Here is a 26,594-nt window from a genome sequence, read left to right on the forward strand (position 1 = left end):
GAGATAAGCCTGCTGGAAGGGAGGTGGAAGGGACAGCGTGGAAAGGCCCAGCGTATCTCAGCACCTTCGGCCGTAGCTGGTGTGGTGACAACAGCCGAGTTTGTGGAGATAACACAGAAATCTGTGGATTTGCTACTAAAATGTCAGCTGTGATGCTACCCTAGCAGTTGCATGCTGAGTCTGGAAACACCCAACGCAGCTGGACGCGGGACACCTTCCCTCCAGCTCCAGGTCTTGTAAAATCAGCGAGAGCAGGAGGAGCTGGAGACCTGAAGAGCGTTGAGAGTTGGTAGCATGGGACTCACTGGAGCCCGAGTTTGTCCCTGCTGGAGGAGCCTCCCCGTCTCATCGCCAACCTGGGCCTCTCCGGCTTTGCTGCCGGAGATTACTGGGCTGCCAATGGCTCGTGGTATTTTCTCTTAGAATTTTTTTCAACTTGTTTTGCTGTTTATGAATAATGTGAAAAAACCTTTTGATGGATGATTTTTATCCTATGTTTTTATGCCAGATAATCTTTAGATCTGTAAGGGAACTGTGTGCTTTTCATGTTATTGCCCTCCTCTCCCCTTGCCTTGTGTTAGGTCCCATGTACATGTTGAGGTCATGCTGAGCCCTACTGAACCTGCACCAGCATCACTTCTGTAATACTTGGCAAAGTTTGGGATACTCTTTCAATGGGCTGCTCAGAAGTCAGCCCTTCCTTTTTTCTCCTGTCAGGCAGGTCTGCAGACATCATCAAGCTGGGACCCGTGGTAATGTAAGCCAATTTAAGGATGATTAAACACTTCCATGCTTCCCAGGGTGGAGGGCGAGTTGGGACACAGCAGCTGACTAATTGGTCCCGGGTAGCATAGTGGGTACTTGAACCCAAATCTGAAGTAAATTCCCTATAATTGCATCTTCTATAGGCTTTAGATAAATGTGTTGTTTAGCTGTCCGTGGGATAATGGACTTGCTTCTTTGCTGCCTTCCTCAGAGAGCAGGGCTTGATATATGTGCTGCTCTGATCTCAAAAGCAGCAGAAATTAAAGCGATTCTTCTTGCCTGCCCCTGTTGCAGCTACCCTGGCTTGAAAAGTGAAGGTGGAGAAAGTCCACTGCATGTCCCCCAAACTGGTAATAAAGCACAGCAGAGTTGGAGGGACTTGGGCATCGGTGCAGGAAACCCAGTGAATACCCCACTTCCAATGCGAGAGCATCAGCAGTGGAGTCGTTAATTTGCCGGCACCGAGGGGCTCTGCGGCATCCGCCGCTCGCAGTAGCAACGGCGCGGGGCGTCGAGCGTTGGGCTCGCCGGGCGCGAGGGCTGGGAGCCGGCGTTCGGGCAGACTTGTCGTATCCGTGCTCTCAGGAAGACTGCAGTGGAAAAGGGAACAGATGTGGTTACTGTCTTTTTTTTTTTTTGGTTTGTTTCAGTTCAGCTTCTCATCTCAAATGTCAAAGTATTAAAATCTCAGGCCAGGAAGTTACAGTGAGCGAGTCAAACTAGTAGGCAGAATTTTTGCCTTGGCTGCTGGTGTGTGTGTCTGTATCCAAATAACAAGCTTTTTTCCCTGCCAGACTGGAATTCCACTTCTTTTCAACTCCACTAAAAGAACATGGAAAAAATTGAAATAATTCATCCTCTCGAAGTAGCAGTCACCTCAAAACGTGTGAGTAGATTGCAACTTCTTGCAGGCTGGTGTTGGTGGGGTCAGGTCCTGGTACCTTGCTCCTGTGAAGAAAAGTGTGTCTTCACAAAGTGTCCCAACAGAGTAAATCCCAGCTGCAGCGCTTGAGGCCACCGTGGGGGCATGAACGTGCCAGGACTGGTGTGAATTTGATAAAAGTCCTTACGTCAAACTCTTGTCTTGCCTCTAAGACAGCCTTGAGTGAAGTGAAGTGATTTTGCAAATGAGGATCACTTTGCAGATCGTTCCCGAGGCACGGGAGAGGCTGTACCAATGCACTTGTGCTGCACCTGCCTTCACGTTTTACCCACCCCTGTTTGTGAGACACCAGCCAAATGCTGTGGTTTTCGATAGCTTTTTTCTAGTAGCACATGTTGATTTGAAAGCTCAGTAAAAGGTTATATAAATACCTTTTAACCTTGTAGGTTTGCAGTGCAAGCAAAAGCAGTCAGTTATTAATATGCACGGAGGACAAAGAGTAGACCTGGAAAAGGGTGTCGTGAAATGTTCGAGGTAAATTCTGCGAAAGGTCACTGAAATCTTGGAGCTGGGGAACCTGGTGGAGCCCTTGGGTCTTCCCCTCTGGACCAGGCAGAAAGCACCTGCAAGCTGCTTTTTACTTACTCGCCCGTGCTTGCTGAGATGTGCATGGTTTTTTTAAAAACCCCACGCTTTCCCAAACTCTCCACTTCCTTATGAAACAGCGAATAAGGTGAACATGGGAGCAGTGTTGTGCTTGTCTTTGTGGGCTGTGAAGTGCAGTGATGTGTTTCATTGCAAATTACTAGGACAGCCTAATTAGCCATGACCCGATAACGGACGTTTTGACACACTAGGAAGTGAGCATTGTTTTTGTGCCACGAGAAACATCTATGACTAGATATAAAACCTTTGCTTAACTGGTGCCTCACTTGGTTGGCTGGGACCGTGGGCTGCTGATGCTGAAATTCGGGGGAAACACCGCGTTTCTCCTTGCTGGGGTAGCGGGACCGATTGATGCCTTTTCACCAGCAGTTCGCTCTTCCAAAGCTGACTGAAGCCTCCCACGCTGCCAGAGCCGGCCGGATCCTGGCCAGACCGCAGCTGCAGAGCCCCAGGGAGAGGAAAAGTCTGTTTTTTCCTGCTTCCCACCCCAGCCGCTTGCTCAGCCTCGATTAAATTGTGCAAATCTGCATAGCTGGTTTTGTCCCATAAGCAGCGGGACAGCCACCAAAGCCTGTGCTGGGAGAGCTGGTTGTTTGCTTCCCTTCGGGGTGGCCCTTACTCTGAGGCATTTCAGAGACACACAGCCCTTCCAAGGGAAGTTTTAGGAGACAAATAGATTTAATGCGGCATTTTTTTGTGTTATGTTGCTTCTGCTGATCAGTGGCTCTGTGGTCAGTTCTCATGGGTGCTGGTGGAGTTTCATCTGCCCTTCGCTCCGCTTCTCGCTCCCTGGGGCCATGGAGGAAGTGTCTAAATAACACCCCCTTTCTCCCCAAATCTATGGGTGTCTGTGGTCATCTAGGTCATGGAGCCTCGCACCCAGACCGTCCCGAGGGCGAGGGGTGCCCCGGTTCCTCTCCCTCCTGCGGGCAAGAGCCCTTGATTAACTCGCTGCAGATAACCGAGCACGTGCAGGGTGGAAAAAGCCAATGGTTGTATTTTAATAAGTGCATTTCAATGAACATTTTTTGGTAATACAGATCTTTTTTTTTTTTTTTTTTTTTTTTTTTTTTTTTTTTTTCTTCATATAAAGGCTTGTAATACCGCAAACTCTCCTGGGGCTGTTAATACAGTTTAAAAACAAAATTGAACTGTATAATAGTATTTAAAATAATCCAAGCACTGCTGTTTTACATGCAAAGTTGCCACTGGTTTTGCTCCAATATAAATCTACCTGGCTATTAAAGCTACCGTGACTGATGAAGTCCTTATTTTTGAAAGATGCATTAAGGAAACTGTGATTGAAAGATGACATAAAAATTATGTGGTGTTACTGCTGAGATAGCTCTGTTTACAGAAGATGTAAAAGGCAGCTATAAATTCCTGTGTTTGCTATGCTGTTTCCCTGCAAGGGTTTGTAAGTAGTCAATTAATTTGGCAGCATGAGGTTCTGAGAAATAGAAGATATTCATGTGGCAAGAAAAACTGCAAATGGAACCGTACCCGAACTTCATCTCACTCTTCAGAAACCTTGTTCCTGTGCTAGGAAATCTGTAACTCAAGGAAAGGACCTAATTAAGGCTCCAATTCTGGAATTGTTCACCAAGAGCCAGAGGAAGCATTATGGCCGTATGTCACACAAGGTAGTTTTAGTTTAGTTTTGGTTAAATTTTCCTTATGTGAAGATTTCCCTTAAAGTTTTATCCATAGGGCACTGCAAAATGTGTGCATATGTGTGTTTACACACATCCACTGTTTGTTAGCTGGTTCTGTGGGGTTTTTCCTTTCTTTCCTCATTTGGATGAGGAGCAGCACCAGGAGGATTTTAGTTCGTTTAAAATGCAAATGTTGTAGATCACTCAGATATTTGTAAATGGGTTTCTGCCTAACTGCGTTATTTTAACAGCATATTTCAGAAGGCCTATAACAAGTAACAGGTAAAGGTCAAAACTGTAATTGAAAAATAAAACGTGAACGCAGCATCTGGTTTACTTTCTACTGCAGAGTGAGACTTCACCTCTAACTTCCCAAATAGCTCTTAAGAGAGATTATCATTAAAATTTGGCAGTGACTCAACTGGAGTACATCTGTGTGGTGTAAAATGAAATCTTTATTTAACTGCAGAACACTTGAATCAGCCGACCTCCCCATTCATGCTGAAAACCCAGATCTATACAAACAGTAAGTATTAGATAAATCCCATTTTTGGTGCCAAGCGTGAATGACAGAGGTCACTGGTGCAGCTCCTGCTCTGGTGAGCACCCGGGGGGATGCTCTCACCACCTCATCTGTCCTTCTCAGATATTTCTCTCGTTTTGGAGCCTGGCTCTGTATGAATCAATGCAACGTGGCAATAAATTGTGGGGGGCAACAAGAGGCCTATGGCGAAGAGAAGGCTGAAACATCCTGCATTGGCTTTGCCATGAGAGAGATCGTAACCCAGAACCATGCCTTTTGCTCTGTGGCAGCACACCTCACTGTGGTATCTATTTGAAGAGTCACCGCTGCTAAACAGCTCTTTTAGTGTGCTTCCTGCTTTGCCCAGACATGCATTACTGATATTTTACTTATCCTGTTGATTAGAAAACCGTCCCGGGGCAATTCCTTTTGGACTTCAGCCCAGTGTTTTAAGTCTGATGGTTCTTCCCATAATGGTGTTCACAAAACTTCTTGGTGCACAGCCATAGAAGGGATTTTATAAACTGGAGCAGCAGTTTAACTTATACATGGGACTGACCGGACCCGTGCAGCGGCCTTGGTAAGACAACGCAAAGAAACGAGCTCCTGACTCCTGCGTCCGTAGGTTGCACCAGGCGTGCTGAGCTCCTGGGAGGTCTCTCCAAAAGCCAAGTCGGCTCAGTAGGATCGACTTCAGCAGGATCGTGCTCATGCATATGTGAAAAGGCTTGTGAGTATGCTAGGAATTGTGCTATTTGGTTGTAATGTGCCAACCTTGCTGTTTGAGCGAGCCAGCACGGCTCTGTGCTGTCTGATCTCTGAACCCAGCGCTCGTGGGAATGAGGAGCAGACCTTAGTCCAAGACCTTAGTCTTGGACCTGTCACCAATAGTAAAATAGACCAGTTTGAAGGGTCATCTCAGTGCCATGAGCTAAGAAATACCGCCAGGGCTATAGTGCTAGATGACAGGGTGCTCTTAAGAACAATACATATATTTTGCAATCAGTTAAAGGAGGTCTGTCCTTGGACAAACAAAGCAGTGCTGGCACTTTTTTTTTTAACTAGCAAGGACATAAGTTTCCTTTGAGGCTTCCTAGGACTCCGCCAGCGTTAACATGCATTAAAAATGCATACTTTTCAGATTCTTGCTTCATCACCTCGTTGGCTGCTATTCAGCTGCCGTGGGGGAAGGGGAGGGATGCTTGTGCTGAGCGTCGAGCAGTCAGCTAAAAATGGGGAGGCTCAACGGGGGGTTCTCCGAACGCAGGCTGTGCAGCGCTGCGCTAATCGCTTTGGGAGGAAAGACTGAATACTCTTCAGCTGGGAGAAAAATTATAAATACAGATATCAGAGTAATCACATTTCTGATGGCAGAGGATTTTAGACCCCTTAGAGGCAGGAGATCCAAGGCATGATAGTGTGTAGCTTATATCTGGAATTAATTGAAGGGCAAACGAGATGGAGTGCATGTGTCTGTGGAGTCCTTGGTGTGGCACGGTGTTGCTGAGTTCCTAGGAAACACGTAGCACTGTCTTACTAGTAAGCTTCCAAAAAAGCCAAAAGGATTAGATTCGGGGGAAAGAAGAGATCAGAACGATTAGGTGGCTAAGAAACCCAGTGGAGGGGGTAATTGCTCACTGTAATTGAGGAGCAAGATCAAAAGAACTTGACACAAATGCTTGACTTAGAACAGTGGGAGGAATCATGAAGAGATTTCAGAAAAAGTAATTCATAAGGAAAAAAAATGCATCTGTTTTGTAGCTGGAGGAAGCAATTTAGATGTTTAGCCAGGCCAAAAACTTCCTCTGCTTTACCCTGTAGGAAGGTACCTTCATCATCCCTCCAGTCGTATGTGAGAATTTGGTTTCAGATGTCCTGGCTCATGACTCTTTGGCAGCCAACTTTTCATGGTGAGCCAGCTCATGAAAGACCATCTCAACCCGCACACAACTACTAAATCACTATTTATGCCCTAATACTTAATGGACCAAAATTGTAGAAATGTTTAGTTTTAAGGCTTTAAAAAGACATTTACAAAAAAAGAAAGGGGGGAGGATAAAGTCCAGAAAGAAAACCAGTAAGCTAACTTCATTGAAGTTTTCAAGCTGCAGACCTACCACATGAGAGTCACGTATGCTAAATTAAAGGCAGGAGTGTGATGTGCTTATGTTTGCTGAGTAAGCACTTTGATCCTGTTGATTTTGGTATTCTGACACATATTCACAGTATTTTACTCTTGAAGTACTTAGAGGAGCTCCCCGGTTTTAGTGAATCACTTGCGGAGTAATCCTGCTTAATATGAGCAGAAGCATCAGAAAATAGCAAGGCTGTTAATGTAAATTCAGGTGGTCTTGTGCAGTATTGGGTTTCTGTCCTTTACCAGCGACTTCAACATTACTTACAGCTCTAAAGAGCTTTAAGCATTTGTTTTCGCTTGGGCAAAATTTATCATTGACGGGCTTATAGGAAAGATGCCTGTTAGCTAAGAGCTTGCACACGCGTGCCGTGCCTGGAGCAGCAGGGCGCTGGTCTTCAGGGCTGCTGGGATCGTGGCTCATGCCGCGGCATCATGCGGGTGCCACCCAGCTTCCATCAGAAAGGCTGTGGCTTTGGAAGTCTGACTCGTGCTGCGAGTCCCGGGTTGCAGTGTGGCTTTTCGGGAACTCTGGTCACATCATGATTTGTGTTGGAACAGTGCAAGTCCGATGGGGCACTCAGAAAGATGTATTTATTAATAAGGAGGAGATTAGAAGTCTCTTGGACATTATGCACTGAATTGGGACTCACCAGTCCGAGGAACATTCATAATTTACCAAAACGAAAGCTGTAGTTTCTTTGCTCCTTTCTCAGCTCAGGTACTTCTTAATTTGAGTTCATTTTCTGCATTGTCAGTTGAGTTTCTGAGAGTTTTACAGCCTCGAAAAATCTCCTTTGGAACAGGGCCGTAGCTTTTAAGTGCTGCAACGCTCTCAGCTGCCTGCTTTCGTGGGAGAAGGTTTCAAATCCCATCAGGGAAGTATCACTTGGCCGGAGCAGTGCTTCCCTCAGGGCTATCAGCTTTTCCCCAAAATTCACTGGTCTACAACCATATAGGGGTGCGTATATAGGTGTATATATACACACACACACAGAGGAATCAAAACAAAGATTGTGCGTGTGTATATTTATGTATATGTATATTTAGGTTGACTTCTGTTGAGAGATAGATACATAAACAGAAGTCATTCAAAAAATGGCTGGTGTTCCTTCCTGGCATGGGTTCTGTTGTGTCTTTTTCTCTGTTCAGTCGTCTTTTTTCTCCTGTAGTCACTGTGTCATAAGTTGAAAGTGTTTTCCACGATGAACGTTGCACTCAGGGCTGGAAGGACTGGTAATTAAGGAGCTGCGTAGGATTCCTGCTGGAGATGGAAATCAAAGGCGTGCGTAGCTTTTCGTTTCCCTGGGAAGGAATTTATGCACATTGTGCAGCAGATGAAGGCAGATCAGCCCGATGATGGTGTTTGAGGTCATCGCTTGACTTGGGATGCTTGTTTTCCTTTTTTTTGTCGTGATAGAGGCGCTGCTTGTCTGGCTGGTTCGGAGGGGAGGTACCGGCAGGTCCCGGGACGCGTTGTGGGCCCCTTCCCTTCTGCTGAGGATGAAGCATAACAGGGTTAATAAAAAGCTGCATCATCCACTTTTCTGAGCTCCAGAGCACACCTGCACAAGAAGTCCACAGAGCTGAGTAATTTACTGACTTTTTTTAAACCAATCTCATCATCTTCTGCCGTGGCAGAACGGACAGGGCCAGTATCTGGTGGGAGAGCCCTTGAGCTACCCAAGCCAGCAGGGCCACCGCGAACGGCAGGAGCCTTTGGTGCCTCCTCCTGCTGCCTGGAAACGCTGATTTTATTGAGGTGCTTTGGAGAAATCATTCCTGCAGAGAGCATCTCGTGCAGACAGGTAGCCAGCAGGGTAAGTCCTGGGTGTCCTCACTAGCTGAATTTCATCGTGTCTCATGGTTGTATGTTATCCATGCAGCTGCTTTCGAGAGACTTTCTCCTGGCAAACCTTGGCACATGCCCTGCGGCCCCGGCGGCTTGTCCCGTCCCACCTGGTCCTCCTTGGAGTCCATCCCTGCACGGCAGCAAAGCCAGGGCTTCCTCTAAAGCATTTAAAGCTGATACGGATCCGGTTGCATGCATAGGTGTGTTTAGTGCTGGGATGCACCCAGGCTGCGTGGGCACCCGGGACCCCGCAGGAGACCGCTGCGCGTTTTCCTCCCACCCCTTGTCTCTGTGACAGGTCACGTTCTCCAAAGCGGTGCATGGTGCTAAGAATAGCAGGGTCGGAAGACCGAGGGCGGATGTACTCTGTTCTCAGGAAGAAGTTAATAAATGATGCGGCAGGAGCCAGAGTAGTACGAACGTAAGTCCTTCTTGGTCTTCGCTGCTGGCTTAGGAATCACGTGAATTTAAGCAAATTTGATTATGCCTCGAGCTATTAGCAGCACACGTTGCAGCTAAAGGTTTTCTGCGTGTCTGTTTATAAAGCACTATTTAATATACAATAGCCAAGCCGTCCTCAGTCATCCGCAGATTTACTGCCCAAACCACAGTCCATCACATATCTTATTTCTTTCTAGACACTTCTAGGTTTGTATCTGAATCTTTATCGTTCACTGTAATGGGAGTTGTGGGGATTCGTGAAAGCGAAAAGTAGCTCACCTTGGCGTCGATGAAACATCGGCAATAAACGCATTGCTTGCTTTGCAGCGCGTGAGAGCTGGTTTCTTTCATGAGGTAAGATATAAATGCAATAAGCTCTCCCGATTTTCTTTGATACATGAATTAACTTGTTATTTAACGTTGTTTCTGTACATTATCGTCCGTGGTAATTTCCGCTCCGAAGCATCCACGAGCATATTTATGCACCCCCCCCCCCCATCTATCTGCTTCTATAAAATGAAGTGACTCTTTTCAAATACCAAATTGGCCACTTGAATTCTATTCACTCTATTGAATTCTATTAATATCCGGCGTAACTATAGATTGTGCCTCGTTAGGTACAGAATGCATGTGTATATATATATATATTCTGGTCCTCAGAATGCATATATATATAAATATATATATATGTCTCCAAAACCCTATGAAGAAGAGGAGCGTCTGGCATGTGCATGTCGGGATGGGCCAAGGGTGCTTCCCCTCTGCTCCACATCCTTAGGGTGGTCAAAACTTGGTGTGTTAAAATAAGCGCGGAACTCTGTGGCTCTAATTTCGGCTATGTTTTGAGGCTTTACGCACATTTCTGTTCAAGCTGCTGCCGAATGGGGAACCGACCCAGCACGGTGGGCAAAGCCCTGGACAGGACGGGCCGGAGGAGCGGGCGGCTGCAGGCTCCGGCGAGGGTGGTGGGATTTTGGCTGCCGGCAGAGCCGGCTGCTGCCGCGCCGCGGTGATGTGCAGCGTTTGCAGCAGAGCCGCGCTTGCGTTTCCGACTGCCGGCCTTAAGCACCAGCATGGGTTATGACCCTTTAAAGCTGCAATGGATGAATGAAGAGTCTGTCTGGGGCTCTCCAGCGCGTGTCAGCGCGGACGGAGAAGCACCTTGCTGCAATCCAGCAGTAGGACTGCAGAAATCTTTTGTCCCAAGGGCTTCGATAGCAGCAGCAGGTGAAGGATGTGAAAGCTCGGTTGTTTTGCTGCCTGTTGCTAGGAACGGTGATGTTGCAGCAGTGCGTTGCACTGTAGAGCGGTATCAAATTCTGCTTGAAAACATTTCTTCTGAGCATTGCAGAATTAGATGCTACATCCGTGCCGAGCTTCTGAGGCATAAAAGCACTGTCCACCTCTGCATGCAATTTACTGCAATTCATTGCACGAGGGGAAAAACGCAGTTAATTTCGATTAAAGATAGAGAGGAAAGACAAACGGAGAGACGGGCTCTGAACCACCATTAATTTGTGGGTGTATATTAATTTCTGCGTGTGGAACTGTGGCTCTGTCCTCCTCCGTTTCCCCCCTTTGGCACATATGGATCGAGAGTCAAGCTGATGTTTATGTGCGGACGTAAAATATCATTATAAAACGCAACAGCGGCGTGTGTCCTAGCAGGTCTGTATATCATCACGCATTTCACAACCTGCTGGGCTGTGGCTGCGAAAGCTATTTAGTGGCGGGTTATAACCTCCATTCTGAGCTTTAATTCAAGAAATCAGAGGAGTCCCAGCGGGATGTCCTCGCACAAGTTTGTTACACATTGCTGTTGAATATATAGCAAGATCTGCGTTAGGAAAGATGTTACTGCAGCTCAAAAAATGGCTTGTCTGTACCTTCTAAATTAGAGCTGAAATTGGAGACTTTCCCCAGGGGAGACTTAATTTACATAAACAATAATGAATTCTAATTTTGCTCGTCCACTGTTTTGTAAAGTAAGGTACAATGCATTACCTCTCATTTGGCTTTGTTCTCCTTGCATCAATAAACTTGTTGATAGCGATGTTGCTGCCAGCCGAGCGACCCCAGCTTTGTCACCACCAGAGAGGTCTGGGGAAAATTCTAGGCTAGGAGGACAGCAATGATGAAATGAAATAAATGCAATAATGAAATATATGCAGTAATGAAATAAATGCAAAGCCAAATATCTGCTTGTTTTCATTCAGCTGAAATGACCATCTTTTGCACTTTGCACCGTGTGTAGTAGCAGGTTGCCTCTAGGAAGATCTAGTTTTGTGGAAAATCTAGGAAAATCAGTGTTGCGATGTGAACAGCAGTCCCTGAGTTAATGCAGATTGATCTATGTGGGTTAGTGTATTGATTTTAGCCCTAGATAACAGAGACTGAATATCTCATCGGGGTGATGGGTAAAACGTGACGCACCGAGCTGGGTGATGCAAAGGTCTTCGTGCAGTTTGCTAAAACTCATTACGGTCTTTCTTGCATAATGTGGTATTATACAATTTCATTAAAAAGAAAAGTCGAGTATATCTAAGGGTGGTTCCTATAATTACCGAATTTCTTTGAAAACTTAATTAAGGAGCCATCTGGCCTAGGGATTTTATTGACCTGTCGCTGGCTAATTACATCGAAAATTTAATCTTTTATGATTATCGTTAGTAACTGCCCAGTGTTTTGAAAAAAATCCTTTTTGTTTCCAAGTGTTGCCATCTTTAAATTTCAAAAAGTAACGAGAGGAATGCATTTACAGCGTTAGAGGAAATGTTCTCTTACGAGCGAAATCCAGTGTATTGTATTTAAAATTCAAATGCACAGCAGCCAGGAAACCTGAAAGCCTGTTTTTAGAGGCATAATTCAGAAAACACTTTGGAGGGCCTGAATATGCATGTGCTTTCCCCTAGAATTATCCTGAGATGGAGGAACTTGGTGTCGGTACTTTGTATGCCCCAGCTGATGGTGAACATCCCACATCCCTTCATGTACGTACCCTCTCGGTGCTCATTTTCTATATATAAGGGGCAGCAACCTGCCCAAGGTTGTGCAGGCTGGAAATGAACCCAAACGCAGGCAGCAGCGTTGCTGCGAGGAACGCCGTTAGACCGTAAGTTCAGCTTGCAGCGGCCTCGGTTGTGGATAATTTAGCCTGCATATGTACATGCAAAATGTGCATGAAAATCAGTGCTGTTCTGAATTTCACCCGGGGGTTGGAAGATGCACAGCCGTCCTGTTCTGCCAAAGTCACGGCCGGTGGCTCTGACTGTGGGACGTGGCTGGGAGATGGTCAAAATGCAAAAATTTCTCAGTGAATCTGCATTCTAGTTTTTGTGCAGGTCACACAATCTGCAGCAATGGTTTCCAGAAAAAATCCGTAAAAAATACCCCTCCTGTCCAAGTAGGCTTGAAACCCCACTTATGCCTTGGTGCTTGAGAAAACAGGAACGAATCCATCTGCCCATCCACATCCATCCAGTCCATGTAGCGTTGCCCTTTCCAACGCGCATCATTGCTGCTTTGGGCTGCCTAATTTGAACAATTTCCCACCAGTTTGCAGGACGCAGCGCTTCCCGACTGAGACAGCCTTCTGGAAAGCTGCGTTTCCCCTTCCGCTCCTCTGGCACTAATTATTTCCCATCCCGCCTTTCTATCCCACGAAGAATTGCTCTGTCTTCGATATTAATCACAGACATTGTGCCAACGTTTCTGAGGGTAAGCCAATTAAAATAAATTGCATTCAGGTGGGTATTAGGGCATATCGCTGTCTTTCTGCGAGCCGCTTGCCATACGCTGCTTTTCCGGAACAGCATCGGCCGCGATGGCAGCTCGTTCCTGTGCAGGCGAATGATAGATCATTTCTCCCCTGTAGAGTTTCCTTTGTGTATCTGAGCCCAAGGACTTCCCATGGCATCAGTTTAAACTGAACGTGTTCACTGCTGGTTGCTTCTCGATATGCACCTTCTCAGAAACGATGGGGGTTTTTGAGGCCATGTCAGTAGTCGGTCGCAGATACCAACCTCTGCACCTCCAGGGCTTGCTGGATGGATGCCGGGGAGGACTTCCACCGCAGCTCCTCCGCGAGCACGTGGATCGCACGTAGTGTTCGTGCAAAGATCACTGGATAAAATCTTGGAAAGAGTGTTTGCAAGGCTGGTCCTGGAGCACCGAGCCTAGTAACCAGGAGTTTCATTAGCACAAGCACCTCTGGATTAATCAGCCCCATGCTCATCTTTGCACCAACACTACTTCCCCTTTTCTTCTGATTCCTCTACTCTCCTCTTTACTTCACTTTCCATATAGCCTTACCAAAATCTGATGGGCATTTCCTTCATATAAGCAACAATCTATCAGAAAAAAATCTTAGGCCAATCTGGCATCATTTGATAAAGCCGCGTTGCCTTACGTTGCACTTCCCAGGTGTCCTCGCCTTTTGGAAGCTCTTCTGATGTCTTCATGCGTGCTGGAGGTCGGACGAACAGGTCCCAACCTCTTTCCCTCTGCTCCTTAAATGCACAAGGTGCACTGGGAGTTCTTCAGTCAAATCTCTGGCAACCTCAGTTAACCAGATGCAGTACCAGGCGTTGAATTCGGGGCTTGTTTTAGGATATATAGGATTAAAAAAATGTTTACCTATTAACGACTTATTATCCACCAGAGTCCTTTAATATGAATTGCTATTACCAAAGAAGCACTATTTTATCTGGGTTTACAGTTAGCCTCCCTCCATTGGCTTCTTAGTGCAGCTAATTTAGCAAAATTGCATTTAAATGAGTCCCTGATGAGAGACCCAGAGTTCACATTTTTCTTTTAATAGACATGTTAGTCTTCCTGCATGCTAAAATTCCATAAATGGCTCTTTACTCTTCACACGCAAGACAGCTATTATATATCAGCTAGTGCATTATATTCCTGGCCTCACCTTGGGGAATAACTGAGTAGTCACTGCATTTCTTTGAGGTAAAAGACAGGATTTTTAAATTGGATAATTTATATTTATATAGTGGTGGGTGTCCTTTATCAGAGGAGTCTTGTTTAAAAAAAAAAAAAAAAAAAAAAAAGCTTCTTTCAACAGAGTTAATTTCAAAAAATAAATTAATTCAATACAAATAAGATTATGTCTTTCTTCAGGCTGAAGCCTTTGAAAGTTAAATTGTTTTAATTTTGGGCTTGCTTGTTGGCAGAATCCTGTGAAATCCCACAGCTTGTGCAAAACCCCCGTGGCTGGTGAAAGGATGGTTTCCGTCGAGGGGCCTTTGCGGCCAGCAGCCGAGGGGCTGACCGCGTCCTCTTCGCTCGTACCGTGACGCTAAGAGCAAGGTGGAGAAATGAGGGCTAAGTGCTGGAAGAAAATGAACGAAACTAGTCTACGTTAATTCTGATCTTGGGGAAAGACCCCAAGTTAGATGTTCTGATATTTGGCATTAGAAATTTAATATTCAAGCCCTTGGACTATTAAAGGTGACTAAGCCTCACTGAAGAGAAAGCACCCGGTCAGTACGACACCAAATTCAGGGTTAATGTCCCTCATTGGTCACGGGAATCTGTTAATAAATACAAGTGTTTAACTTACAATTAAGCGGAGACAAATTTAACCCTCTGGGAAGCAGCGTTCCTCTAAGCGCTGCAGTCTCAACGTAGCTTCCTCCCACTCGCTTGCGACCCCAGCGGGAAATGTAGTAGGAATCAGCCATACCTGGCAAAGAAACGGAGGTATTTTTCATATCATACCATTTCCCATAAATCAGAGAGCAGAAATGAGTACTGGAAATAATTTTTTAAATTATAGTATTTTGTAACATGAGGTCCTAGGTTTCCTCTCTGCGTTGCAGCTTTCACCAGGTGCACGTGTGCTGTCTATGTATCACTATCTATAGACTCCTCTGTGCTGCTGCTGGTGTCACTGGTAGCCCCGTGGCCCGTGCACAGCAGTTGTCTTCCTCTCGTGGAGCTCCGGCTCCCGTGGGAATGGCCGTGGTGGAAATGCACCGAGGAAATTCAGGCAGCTGGAGATCCCTCCTCAACCACCAGCAGCTGTGTCCCGCGGGAGGTCATCCAAAAATCACTTCTCGTAGGAGCAGAGAACTTTGTTGGGCAGAGTGCTGTGATCAGGTCGGTAACATTAAGGTAAGACCTTAAAGTAAGTTTTCTTCCCAGGAAATTACTGCGTGCATTAGCAAAATATTAATTACTTTCCCTGAAAAAAGTGTGTGAAGGTGAAGCGTGTGGGTACAAATGGTACGTTTCTGTTTAAATTAGTTTTATTCACGGTGCGAATGCCATATTTCACGTAGATCTGCAGTGTCAAGTGCCCCTGTACCTCACTGTCACCGCAGTCGTCTCTCGAGGCGACAACACTCAAATTGTCGCTGCAAGGTCAGAGCCTCCCTGGGTGATCAGTAGCGCTAGGTGAGATGTTTTGGCTGCCGTTCCTTTCCCAGGAAAAAGGAGAATACGGATCAAGGGAAATATTTAATGAATTGTTACAAATTTTGGTTAAGTGTTTCTGCTTAGGAAAAAATCTAGACAGAAAGCTTCATTTTGATATTTCAAAGCAAAGTGTTGATTTATTTTCCTTTTCCAGTTCCTCATTGTCTTCTTACTAGGTAGGTAGAGCCATCCCGTGCATTAGAAAGCTGTTTCTGTTCAGAGAACTCTTGTGAATCATGTTAAATTTGCTTTGAGCAGATGTTGATGCCTATTAAAAAAAAAACAAACAAACAAAAAACCACCCCTAAATATGGCAACATCCTGCTACCATGGCTGCTTCTGCTAGCTTTGCATTTCTGTACCGGAGGGTTTCTCTCACCGTTCCTGGTAGACTCTATACGCTTTAGTTGCACCTTGCCACTGGGACGATCTGTTTGCAGGAAAATGCAAGGTGCAGAAAATGCGCCTCCCACCTGAATCCTCCTCGCCCCGGGAGGTCAGAAAGGACGACGGGCTTCGGTTCATAGCGTAAAAGCAGGCCAGGGAAGGCTGGTGCTCGCGTACTTGAGGCTTTCGTCTCTCGAGGGCAGCGAAAGAGCATCTGCTGCCTTGCAGTAATGCTACGCTAGCCGCTACCCGTGGACTTGAGACTTAATGCCCTCTTGCAAATATTTAAGGTCTCAGCTCGTGGTAATCCTGGTGCTCCTCAAAGTACAGGTTGAAAAGGGCATTTTAAAGAACTTAAACCTTTCCGGGAGGAAACAGGATGGTGTTTGGAAGTTTTCTGTTCTTTGCTATTTGGACTGACAGATGTGACGTCTGGGCTTGATGTAGCCTCGATGGGAGTCACTAGGTCACCAGTCACTTTAAAGCAGGAAGAGCATCTTCACGAGTAGCCTGTGAAAAGGAAAATGTTATGCTTTACACCTCCTTCTACTTGTTTTCCTGCACGCGGGTTGAGGGCATTCAAAATAATCATTTCTGAGATTAATTTATAAAGCATGTACTCCGAGTCCTGCTACCATTGCTCGGAGCAGCCTCGCGAACAACGAGCGCTGCAGAGCTGTGTGTGGAGCAGGGCTCGCGACGAAATCAGGGGAAATGGTGAAGCTGAAACGGGTCCTGGGCAGGGTAGCTAATTACCAGTGACAGCTAATAACAGGGATGTGAATGACAGCAACGAGCCGAAAGAGAAATGAATGGGAGGTTGCGTTTTTGGGGCTGCTTTTACTGTCTGTGCTGTGCTCCGCACGATGCTGCTCTGCTCTGAGGTCGTAAGGGTTGTTCTTGTGCTGCAAACCTGTTGTTTTGGGAACTGAGCTGTTGAAAATGTACCAATATATTAAAAAATGTGGAGACTGTAGTTGGACCAAAAAATATATAGCGAGCTAAACCCGGAACAATATCAGGGGAAATGAGTTCTAAATTAGTCATGGTGTTAGAAGAATAATTAAGCAGTATTTACTTACAATTATATCCAATAACTTTTTTTATGCTGTGATTAATTAAATTCCAAGATTTCCTCATAGTCTCTGCATATATTAAACATGGAAATTCATTTTCTCTAGCAACTCATTAAGGTCCTGAAACGCTGTGTGTTTCATTTTGATCACTTATTCTTTGCTTTGCATTGTGAATCTTTAGATGTGCCTCCGTCTGAACCCCCAGACCGATCCGGTGGAGGGCTGCAAACTGTGGTAGGAGCCGCTTACCTGTGCTTTTTTAAAAGTATGTTATAGGTCCAGGTTATCAACAATGTCTTTTGGGAATATAAAACCATTTCCCACTTGAGCCATTACCATCTTTTTGCGCATTGGGTTATAATCGCCTATCAGGCAGGACCGGAGGGGGTTTTCGTGCCGCCGAAATTCGGGCACTGAAGTCAGCAGCTAGTGCAGCGTGTTGATGGCAGGACGCGCGGGCGTCTCCAAGCGCTTTCTTGTTCAAATCCAGTATTTGCCAGGCGTTTTTTTCTTGGAATTGTTTAATTTTAAAATAATTGTTTAATGATGAAATCTTATTTATTCAAATACACAAATGCTCTTCCCTCTCCTGCAGAGCATAGTGGAAATCTCTGTTTTCATCTGGACATAGTAAGCGGGAACTGGTCTGAGGCAAAATCCGTGGTCTGAACCCCCGAGTCCGGGGGCAGCTGGGCTCCCTGCAGATATCCCAGGGCGATCGTGCCAAACGCAGCCAGATCCAAAATTCTTTTTCTGTTGGATAAATATTTCTAAAAGCAACTAAACGTTGGCATGACGAGAGAACTTTTGCTTGGTAAAATATTTGAATTACAGAGACAGCTCAGTAATTGCATTTTTAAACACGTTAGAGGCTGTGTCTTGAAATGTGACAAAGGGTTTTTGAGCTACCCAAAAGCTTTTGTTTGGTTGTGTTATCTCCGATCGGAAATCACAAACAGCTCCGGCGCGGAGGGACCGCTGCCGTTCTCGGCGAGCGTTTCTGCGCTAATTAGCTCCCGGGAGGTGCGAGGCTCGAGCCGAGGGAGCCAGCTCGGCTTTTCTTTTCCATTGGCATTCAAGGAATGTATCGCGTAAAATCTCGAGCCATGGCTGGTAGCCATAAATGGTTAATATACTATTTATAGGATACCGTTTCTTTGGTACACAATAGGCGCGTTTTAGTGGCGCTTTCAAGGATAAAGCCAGGTTTTGTTGGAAGGCTCCTTGTAGGTCCTGCGCTGGTTGAGAGCACGAAGCGATTCAACGTTTGGCGCATGGTCCGGTGAAGATGCATCAACACTGCGGATGCGGAAAGGATCTGCTCTGCTCCGACACCGGGAAGTCAAGGAGGGACCTTGCAAGTTGATGGGTGATAGCATGGGGCTGCTGTCCGGTTGGTCCGGAGCCGAGGGGCAGGTCGCTGGTACCCATCTCCGAGCCGCGGGAGCCCACGGAGCCACGCTGCTGCCACGAAGCGAGGGCAAGGCTACAGCTTGCAAAATACAGCAGCTTCAGCAGACGGGAACTGCTGCTTCTGGAAGAGCCAGCTAAACCATATTGTCCCTGTTTAAATTGGATGCATGTGTGTGTGTGTATACACACACACGTATATGTATTTAGTACATGCTAGCTCTGTAGACCACATTGCATATCGCTCATCTGGCTAATTAGTTGGGTGAGAACAAAATGCAGCTTTAGCTTTGCTATTTAATTTGTGCTGTAAAGGCTGTTTACTCGGGGGTGCCCCGGCGCTGCCGAGCGCGATCTGGGCACGTAGGAGCCGCTGGCTTTTGGCTGGTGCTGGTACCTGGCTGGCCGGCTCTCTTAAAATCTAGTCAGGCCAAGTGCTCGTGTTATTTAAATCAACGCCAAATCCGCAGATTAGGTACAAGCCATTTACCCAGACGCTTGATTTCACAACTTTCCGCCTCAGCCACAGCGATAGCTGTTCAGATCCTTTATAACAGGCACAAAGCGGGAGCCAAGACTCTCTCTTTTCCATCTGCTGTTCCCAGGCAGTTTATCCAAATCTTTCTGCAGTTTCCGCTCAAGCACACGAAAGCAAACAGCTGCTTTGAGCCCAGATTTGGAGAGGCAAAGGGGGTGGTGGTGCTCCCAGTGCAGGAGAGAGCTTTGTCCCCAACAAATTCGTCTTGAGGCAAGAAGAGCTAAGGGCACCGCGGTGGCTGGGGTTGCCACCAGTCTCTCCAGCTTCTCCAGCTTTGTGCTGAACCTGAGGGCCCCCGGCTGCGAGCCGGCACCCTCTCGCCTTGCGCGGGGCCTGCGGGGAGGCACCATGCAACCTGCCGGGATTGCAACCTGCTGAAGCTTGCAAGCTTCCTTCAAAAAGGAAAGGTTTGTAGATGTGAAGTTTGGGCTGGATTTTCTCACTGTTTTAAGTGGAGCATGATCTGGCCAGCTTAATTCTTCTGAGGCATCATCTGCGTTGCGTGGTTTCTTACTTGCTGGGTGACTGACCTTATTTGCAGGAGTGTCTGAATGATCATTTCCTAATTCGCGCAGATGGTTACGAGAGCAAAAGGGCTTTTAAAAAATAGGCTCGCTATCGATGGAAAGGAGGACTTTCACGGCGGTGTTTGCAGGGTGGCAGTCGGAGAGACTCGGAGCATGTGAAGGTCCTTCGAGAAATGAAGGGCTCTGGGGTCATTTAGGAAGGGTCGGAGAAAGCATATGGAGAGAGAAGGCGGCTTGTTCTGCATCTGATGGCATCTGGTATTTTTGTAGACAATAGATCCTCCTTATCTGATCTGTAATTAGCCTTCTTTAAATTATATTGAAATGCAGTTGATTTTTAATTTCTCATAATAATTAGATAATAAAATCTGATCTCTTTCTAATGGTGCATTATTATCTTAATGATAGAGTAATTCACCATATTAATTATTCCAAGATACCCAGGGCTTTTTTTCCTTTAAGAAGAAGGAAATGCACACTTCTTTTCTCCACAATCTCCTCTAGGGAAGATTAGAGTTGCTATTGTAGGTCATGTGAAACTGCATTTTGGTCCAGCCGGTGCCCCTACATCCCTGCCAGGGCCTCTGGCTGGAGGAAGAGGAGGCAACAGGCATCAGCAGCAGCCAAAAAATTTTGGGCCATGTCCAGGCAAAAATCCGTTCCCCAAAGAGCCCCCCAGGTGCTGGGCTGGTCGCCAGCGTGGACGAAAAGACCTTACCCAAGTGTAAGCGTTGACTGCTTAATGGTAAGTATTCCCATTTATTGTATTTGTTAAGCAAGATTAATTACATTTATTTCCAGTCGTGCCCTCTAAGCCTACTGACCCAGACTGTACAGGTAACGTATGATGTCCTTTAGATGGTTTTAGGTACCGACCTTTTAAAATACATTTATCTCTTTTCGAAGAGACACACACACACGTTTGAAACTTCTAGATTTAGGTGAAAGGAAAGAAAACTCAAAGATTTATTTTATAGAAGAATCAAAATGCCAAAACATTTACCCAAGTGTTGGAGGGTGGCAGGCTGGGCTGGCTCCTGGCAGGAGCTCCTGTGCCCGTCGGCACCAGCCTAGAAAGTGGGGATGCTTTCCGTGGCTGCCTATCTATATATGTATGTGCTCTTCTGTAATTATGAGCTGTTCAGCTGCCTTCCCGTATTATCAGTGTTTAAAAACCCCGCTAAGAAGTCTTTAAAAAAATTTGGTTTTATGACAGTGAGACCAGAATAAAGTTCCTTTCCCTCTTTTTCTGCGCTTAAGCTAGCACGTGAGCTGGCTTATCCATGGTAGACAGCCTAGGTCATAGTGGCAACGTTGCTGATTATTGTGTTATTTGCTTTCCATCTTCTTCTGAATTGCTTTTATTTTAGAAAGCAAGAAGGTGATTATGAAGAAAACCTCAGAAAACTGGTTATATCCTCATCCTTCTGAGGGAGCATGTAAAACTGGACTGACTGGTGCAACAGGCCCATGGGTCAGTGCTGCAGCAGGTGCCCATGTCCTCGTTTGCTTTCTGTCTTGCCCAGTGTTTGTCAGCATAGGAAAAGTGCAGAAAACTCATTTCCATATATAATTTATAAAAATTATTTTGCTCTCTGCCTTTAGTCTTTAGAGGAACTGCTCAAAGAAGGGAGACTGGGCTTTTCAGGCAAACATCTGCCATTATAAATTGAAGCAAACTTTGTGAAGTATCTAAAACTAGAGGTCCATTGCTCTTTGAGGAAAAAAACCACAAAGCACATGAAAGACGTATAACAGTTTGCCTGGTTCGGAGAGCTTAGCGCACTTTCATTCCGAGGTGTTTGGAGCTGTCTTTGCTGTGCAGGAATAATTGTACGTCAAGCTAAATGAAGAAGTGATGGAGCTATAAATTACGGCTGTTCGAGTATGGTCGTTGGGAGACGTTGGGTAAGGTAAGTGATGTGCACAGTAGGCTGTCAGAGAGCAAATAGAAAAACAGCAGGAAAAAAAACCCCTCAAATGACATTAGCTCCAAGCAAAACATGCTTCATCAGCTCTGCAACTTTCATTACCCATTGGTAATGATCTCTCTCCTGTCATAGGGAGAGAAAGGACAGATTAAAAAAAAAAAATCCCCTGAACATGTTACAGATTTCAGCCTCTCAGTGCGATCCATAATTTAGACAGAATCCAGATCATGGAAACCCATTGTATAGGTAATATTCACACACTGGCTCCGTATTATCTCTCCTCACAGTGCACAGCATCGCAGAGCAGGTAACTTCAACCAGTTGTGACAGTTTCAGCATCTTCCCAGTCAAAAAAGCCTGTATTTCTTTTCATATGCCACAATATTTGACATAAATAGATATTCTAAACGCCCAGACTTAGTAACAGCGTACATCTTTGAGAACAGGATACTTTCCGAATGTTTACTCGTGTTTACGACGAGGTGCTGCTGGGTTTGCCTGGCTGGGTCTTTGATGCTGGCTTATACGGTGTGCGCTGTGCGTTGAGGGCTGTCTGTGGGAACGGCTCAGGATGCCAAGAAGCGACTTCGTGACTGTTTGTTCTGCAAAATCAGACCTGAGCGTGATGGGAAAGCGTCTACCTCCGTCTCTCCGCCAGATGTGAAATTGTCCTTTTGGACAGATGTTTTAAAACGAATGAACTCTTGCACAAAACCCAGAGATATTCCCCCATGATGCAATTACTCTTTGGGTTAAATCCGATAAGCGATAGGAGATCCTCTTTGATTTTGATGCCTCAAAAGGAACATTGATCATCCAGCCTGATCTTTTGTTTATCACAGGCCATTAAGCCCCAGCCTCTATATTAAGCCCACAGATGTTGGGCCAAAGCATTACAGTCTTTGAGAAACTCAAGGTGCCACAAAAGTGCAAGGCTTCTGTAGCAGCAGGGAACTGCCGGAATAAGATAGATGCTCCTGGCTTTCCCAGCTTGCTCAGTTACCATTTTCTCCATGCAGTCAGAGATTTCACCCATTTTCATAGCTCTGATATGTTTTCTTTTTTTTCTTGTGTGTGTGGCTGCTTTCTAGACTGTAAAACTGGCTTGCTAAGCCTTTTTATTCTCTATTTCCTTGGCCTCGGGGACGTCTGTGCTTGTGCAGACTCGCGGAGGATAAGAAACGAGCTGCATGGAGCAGCAGGTTACAGTGGGGCAGTGCTTGCTCCTGCCCACAAGCTCACCACAAAAAATACTCTAGAGAAAGACAGGGTTAAGTTCAATGAAGTCAAAATTGAAAGAAGAACTTGTGGTGAAAGTGAAGGAGATGTGAGGATAAGTAAGAGAGCAGAGGAACTGATAGAAAGTCAAGGCAGATTCTTTTGGAAAGGGGAAGGTTTATAGATGTAATATTTGGGATGGATTTTCTTGTTGTTTCACTTTATATTGCAAAATACAAAACACATGTCAAAATGCAAATGTTTTGTCCTGCTTCACCACCGGCCTGACATCACTCTGCTTTCTTCCATCTCCGTTGTGTCTCCCCGGTCCAACACACCCGAATATCGGAGGACTTTTCATCTTGTCTTAACATGGTTCCAGCTTCCAGAGCACCGTCGATCCCATGGGACGGAGCAGTGGGCTTCCTCGAGCCTTGAACTCAGCTTGCTGAAAGAGAGAGCGTGTCAGCGGGATCCTTGGGGCGGGTCCTGGAATTAAGTTTCTCTTGGGTGTTTTGGGTTGGGATTATTTTGGGGTTGCTTCTGTTTTTCGTGCAAGTCAGAACAAGGTGGTTCCACGTCCAAGCGCTGCAAGCTCAATCCAGCCTTTGGAATGAAACCTTTTTTCTGCTCCGTGCCTGCTGCCAGATCCGGGACTGGGACGTGGCTGGCAATTCTCCTGATTTACTGGGCAGGATGGAAAACAGCTTGCACCTCTGCAGCTTCCTGGGCTTGGCATCGAGCGCAGCAAAAACAAGGATTTGGCCAGGAAACCGAGCGCTTGTGGTTGCTCTTCCCTTCTGCTCTGGGCCACCGGTGCTGAACGCAGTGCCCAGGCCCAAGACAACAACCGCTGAGCAACCTCGCACAATTAGGAAGCCCAAACCAAGGGCAAAGGTACTCATACGGTAATAGAAGTATGTAGAAAATCATCTTTAGCTATTTCTATTTCTGTGGAGCAGTTTTGCTTTGGCATGGCCATGGGAGCAGCCGCTGGCTGGAGATGCCCACAAGGCAGGGCATCGCTGGCAGCCGTGGGGCTGAGCTCTGGCCGGAGCAGGGGCTGCAAATAGGGCTCTGTAGGGTGAGGTACCTCCTGGCCTATTCGAGCCCCATGTATTAAGCTACGCTGGACCAGAGACAGAATTGCGAGAGGCAGCTGTGGCCAAGTCTGAGCATCGCTGCCCCTCTGCACATTAAACTATGAATTTTATAGATCCTTGAATTTGGCACCCTGTTTCTAAATTACTCATCTGCACAGGCTCATGGTCCTTCTTATTCCCAGCATTTGCATCTACATTGATTTTCCCAGAGAAGCTCGCTTCTTGCCCAGAACTCTGCCTTAGCATACATTTTCTCAAGCTTCTTCATCAGTCTTGAAAAATAAGCACTATTTTGTGTGTGTGGGGGGGGGGGGGGGGGTTTCCTTCTTTTTCCTGCAAGAAACTGCCTTTTTTCCTTAGCAGTAAGAAGAAAACAACGGGTTGCTCCACAGCCATTGACTTTAAGTTATTGCCAGCCTCGGAGAGCCTCCCGTAGCCCAGCAGACCTGGGCCGGCTGCGCCGCCGTTTTGCCCACCAGATGTGTCCAGAGGGGAAATGTGAGATTTCCCGCAGCTTCCTGATCCCTCCCGGGAGCACGAGGAGCTGAGCCGACAACTGCCCTTTGGGCAGTTTTGAACCAAATCCGGTGCCACGTGCTCACGTCTAGCGGAGCAGAACAAACCCAGGGCGTCCTCCCTCCTCGCTGCCCCTTGCTCTGATGGGACCTGGAGGTACAGCGTGTCCCAGGTTTGGGCCATCCTCGTCTCCCATCGCTGTTTCCTCTACCCGCAGGTAAAGCTTCGGTTTAATACGTTTGTATCGTTGACCTACATTTTACTCTGTAATTTCAGTCCAATTTGGTGGCAGAATGGAGAAAGCCATGAGCCCCGTGCTCAAAATGGAGTTTGTCGTCGGTTTTCGATGAAGCCTCCAGCATCAAACAGCATCTGCAAATCGCTGCTTCTGCCACCAGCAGCGATACGGCCTGTGACAACTTCTTCATGTTCAGGAATGCCAGATCTCCCCGACTTAGAGATACCTCCGTCAGCTCGTAGGGATGACGGTATTGAAAAACAGCTTCTCCTATTCCCTGGTGGAAAATGCAGGTTTGCAATGCCAATGCTTCTTGGACAGACTGTTAATCTCGAGTTTCCAGAGTTGGGTTTTGGTTGGATGGTTGCTCAGCCGCTGCGAGGAAGCCTCCTGCCCAGGACATGCGCTGGCCTTGCTTCAGCACAGGACGGAGACGAAACCGGAGCCTGCGAGCACGTGGAGGACATCGGGCCAGCCCGCGGACCCGGACCGAGCTGGGGCACCTTCCCCCAAAGCGCCGGCTGGGCTGGAAGGTGCCTGCAGCAGGGCAGGAGCAGGGTGGTTTGAAAGCCACCTTTGTGCTTATGCAGCTGCCGGGTGGACCTGGCCGGTGGTCACCGAACGCGGACGTACTCGTAGCACCGCCGTAGCGGGACCTCGAGCTCCGTCAGCCTGTCGCCGTAAGGGATGTCGCCGAACCCCGTGTCCACCCAGCTCTGCACCACCGGCACCTTTCGGCTCCTCCATCTGTACCAGCAGATCTGAGAACCAGGGTTGAACCAAACGTGCCGTCGCTGTTGTTAAGGACGTTTTTGCTTCTGTATCCCCAAAACGAGCTGGCCAACGTTTTGCTCTTTGTTTTGGAGACCTCCTGTTCCCTGGCGCTGCCCTCTGTCTCACTCCTTGTCTGTTTGTTGCTGTTTGATTCTCTTCCCACAGAGGACTGATTTATTAATGGGAAGACTGCAAGCAATAGCAAATCCCTCCACTTATTTAGCTTAGCTTGACTTCTTACTCTCCTTTGTTAGTTAAATTAAATGCAATCTAAGTCTACAGGAACCATACTTCTAATTTTGAGAGCTGTAATTATTAGTAGCTATATTTACTGTCTGAACTTGTAACCAGATTTTAAATTAGTGCATTATCAGTGCAGGGAATAAAAGAGGCTGATTTCAGTAATGCAGTTTAACCCACACTGTATGGAGCCTCTTTTCCCTTTTCCTGCCAAGATAGTATTTACTTTCCGATTTTTCACAAGCTTTTCACTCGCCTTGCAGACGAGCCGGCAAAACAGCTCAACCCACCGGACCGCGTGGTCCTGAGACAACGGGAGCAGGGGTTCAGGGCGAAACACCAAACTTGACCGTTTTGCCAGCAGCATTCAAGAACACAGATTTTCATTTTTTCTACCAATTTTAGATTGGAAGCACTTCCTCAGTGGTCTTGGTTGTTTATGCCCTTAGAGAGTCTTTCCACCAGTATATGAAAAATGTGTAGCTAGCAATATTCCTGGCTTATTACTTCAGCTATGGACTTGTTTATTTTGATTCCATTGGCTGAAAACGCAATAAATATTTGGACAAGTTTAGTCACAATGTGCTGGCGCTTTTGCCACACGCTTGAAAACCTGTGAATTATCCTTTAAAAAATGTATTTCAGCGTTGTGGCAATACTGAAAAACCTAAATAAATTTCTTCGTGTGTCTAGAGAGCATTATAAAACCTGCGTGAATCCACTTGGATGCATAAAAGGAATTCGGGTCTCTGCCGCACCTCCGTGCTGGCCTTGATAAAATTTGCAGAAAATAGCTGCTGGAGGAGGGATCCTTTGGAAGTTGGGGCTGGCGCCTTGGGAAACTGGCTTGCGTGTATTTATATCTATATATATATATGTGTGTGTGTGTGTGTGTGTGTGTGCATATATACACACCCCTGTAAAAGCATGCCAGTTAATTCTTGATTCAGTATTGCCCTTGGGTGAGCGTTATAAAACGAGCTGAGCTGCGCATCTTTGCAGAGCGATCAGAGCCGGATAAAAATCCATCTGTAAACGCGAGTTTCCCTTCATTTCCATCGCTATACATCTCCGAACGACAGCAAATTCATCCCGACGCTGGAGACTTGCCAGAAGTTTCTCATCGCGCTGTCTGTGGGCTGCTCGCGCTCTGGCTCTTTCTTTTTTTTTTTTTTTCCTCCCTGCTTTGAGGTTTTCTGATGCCTACAGCGCGAGCTCAACTCCGAGGTCTGCAGCTCCGCTGTCGCCCGCTCTGCTGGAGGAGCCAGCCCGGGCTGCGGCGCGG

At 46.5% G+C, this 26,594-nt stretch overlaps 1 long non-coding RNA gene across 5 annotated transcripts; it reads left to right on the forward strand.

Annotated features, from left to right (window-relative positions):
* Positions 1 to 1,637: 1,637 nt before the first annotated feature.
* LOC112981345 (uncharacterized) lies at positions 1,638 to 19,047 on the forward strand. Of its 5 annotated transcripts, XR_010390415.1 has the most exons (6): positions 1,638 to 1,651; positions 4,439 to 4,495; positions 4,616 to 5,222; positions 8,047 to 9,273; positions 11,832 to 11,909; positions 12,475 to 19,047. It is a non-coding gene; the product is annotated as an uncharacterized LOC112981345 (long non-coding RNA). The 5 variants fall into 5 exon arrangements; XR_010390416.1 differs by lacking the exon at positions 1,638 to 1,651 and having other exon boundaries at positions 3,390 to 5,222; positions 8,047 to 8,446; positions 8,777 to 9,273; XR_010390414.1 differs by lacking the exon at positions 1,638 to 1,651 and having other exon boundaries at positions 3,390 to 4,495.
* Positions 19,048 to 26,594: the final 7,547 nt, after the last annotated feature.

The sequence above is a fragment of the Dromaius novaehollandiae genome, chromosome 9, assembly GCF_036370855.1.
Source record: "Dromaius novaehollandiae isolate bDroNov1 chromosome 9, bDroNov1.hap1, whole genome shotgun sequence".
In the NCBI taxonomy this organism is placed as follows: Eukaryota; Metazoa; Chordata; class Aves; order Casuariiformes; family Dromaiidae; genus Dromaius; species Dromaius novaehollandiae.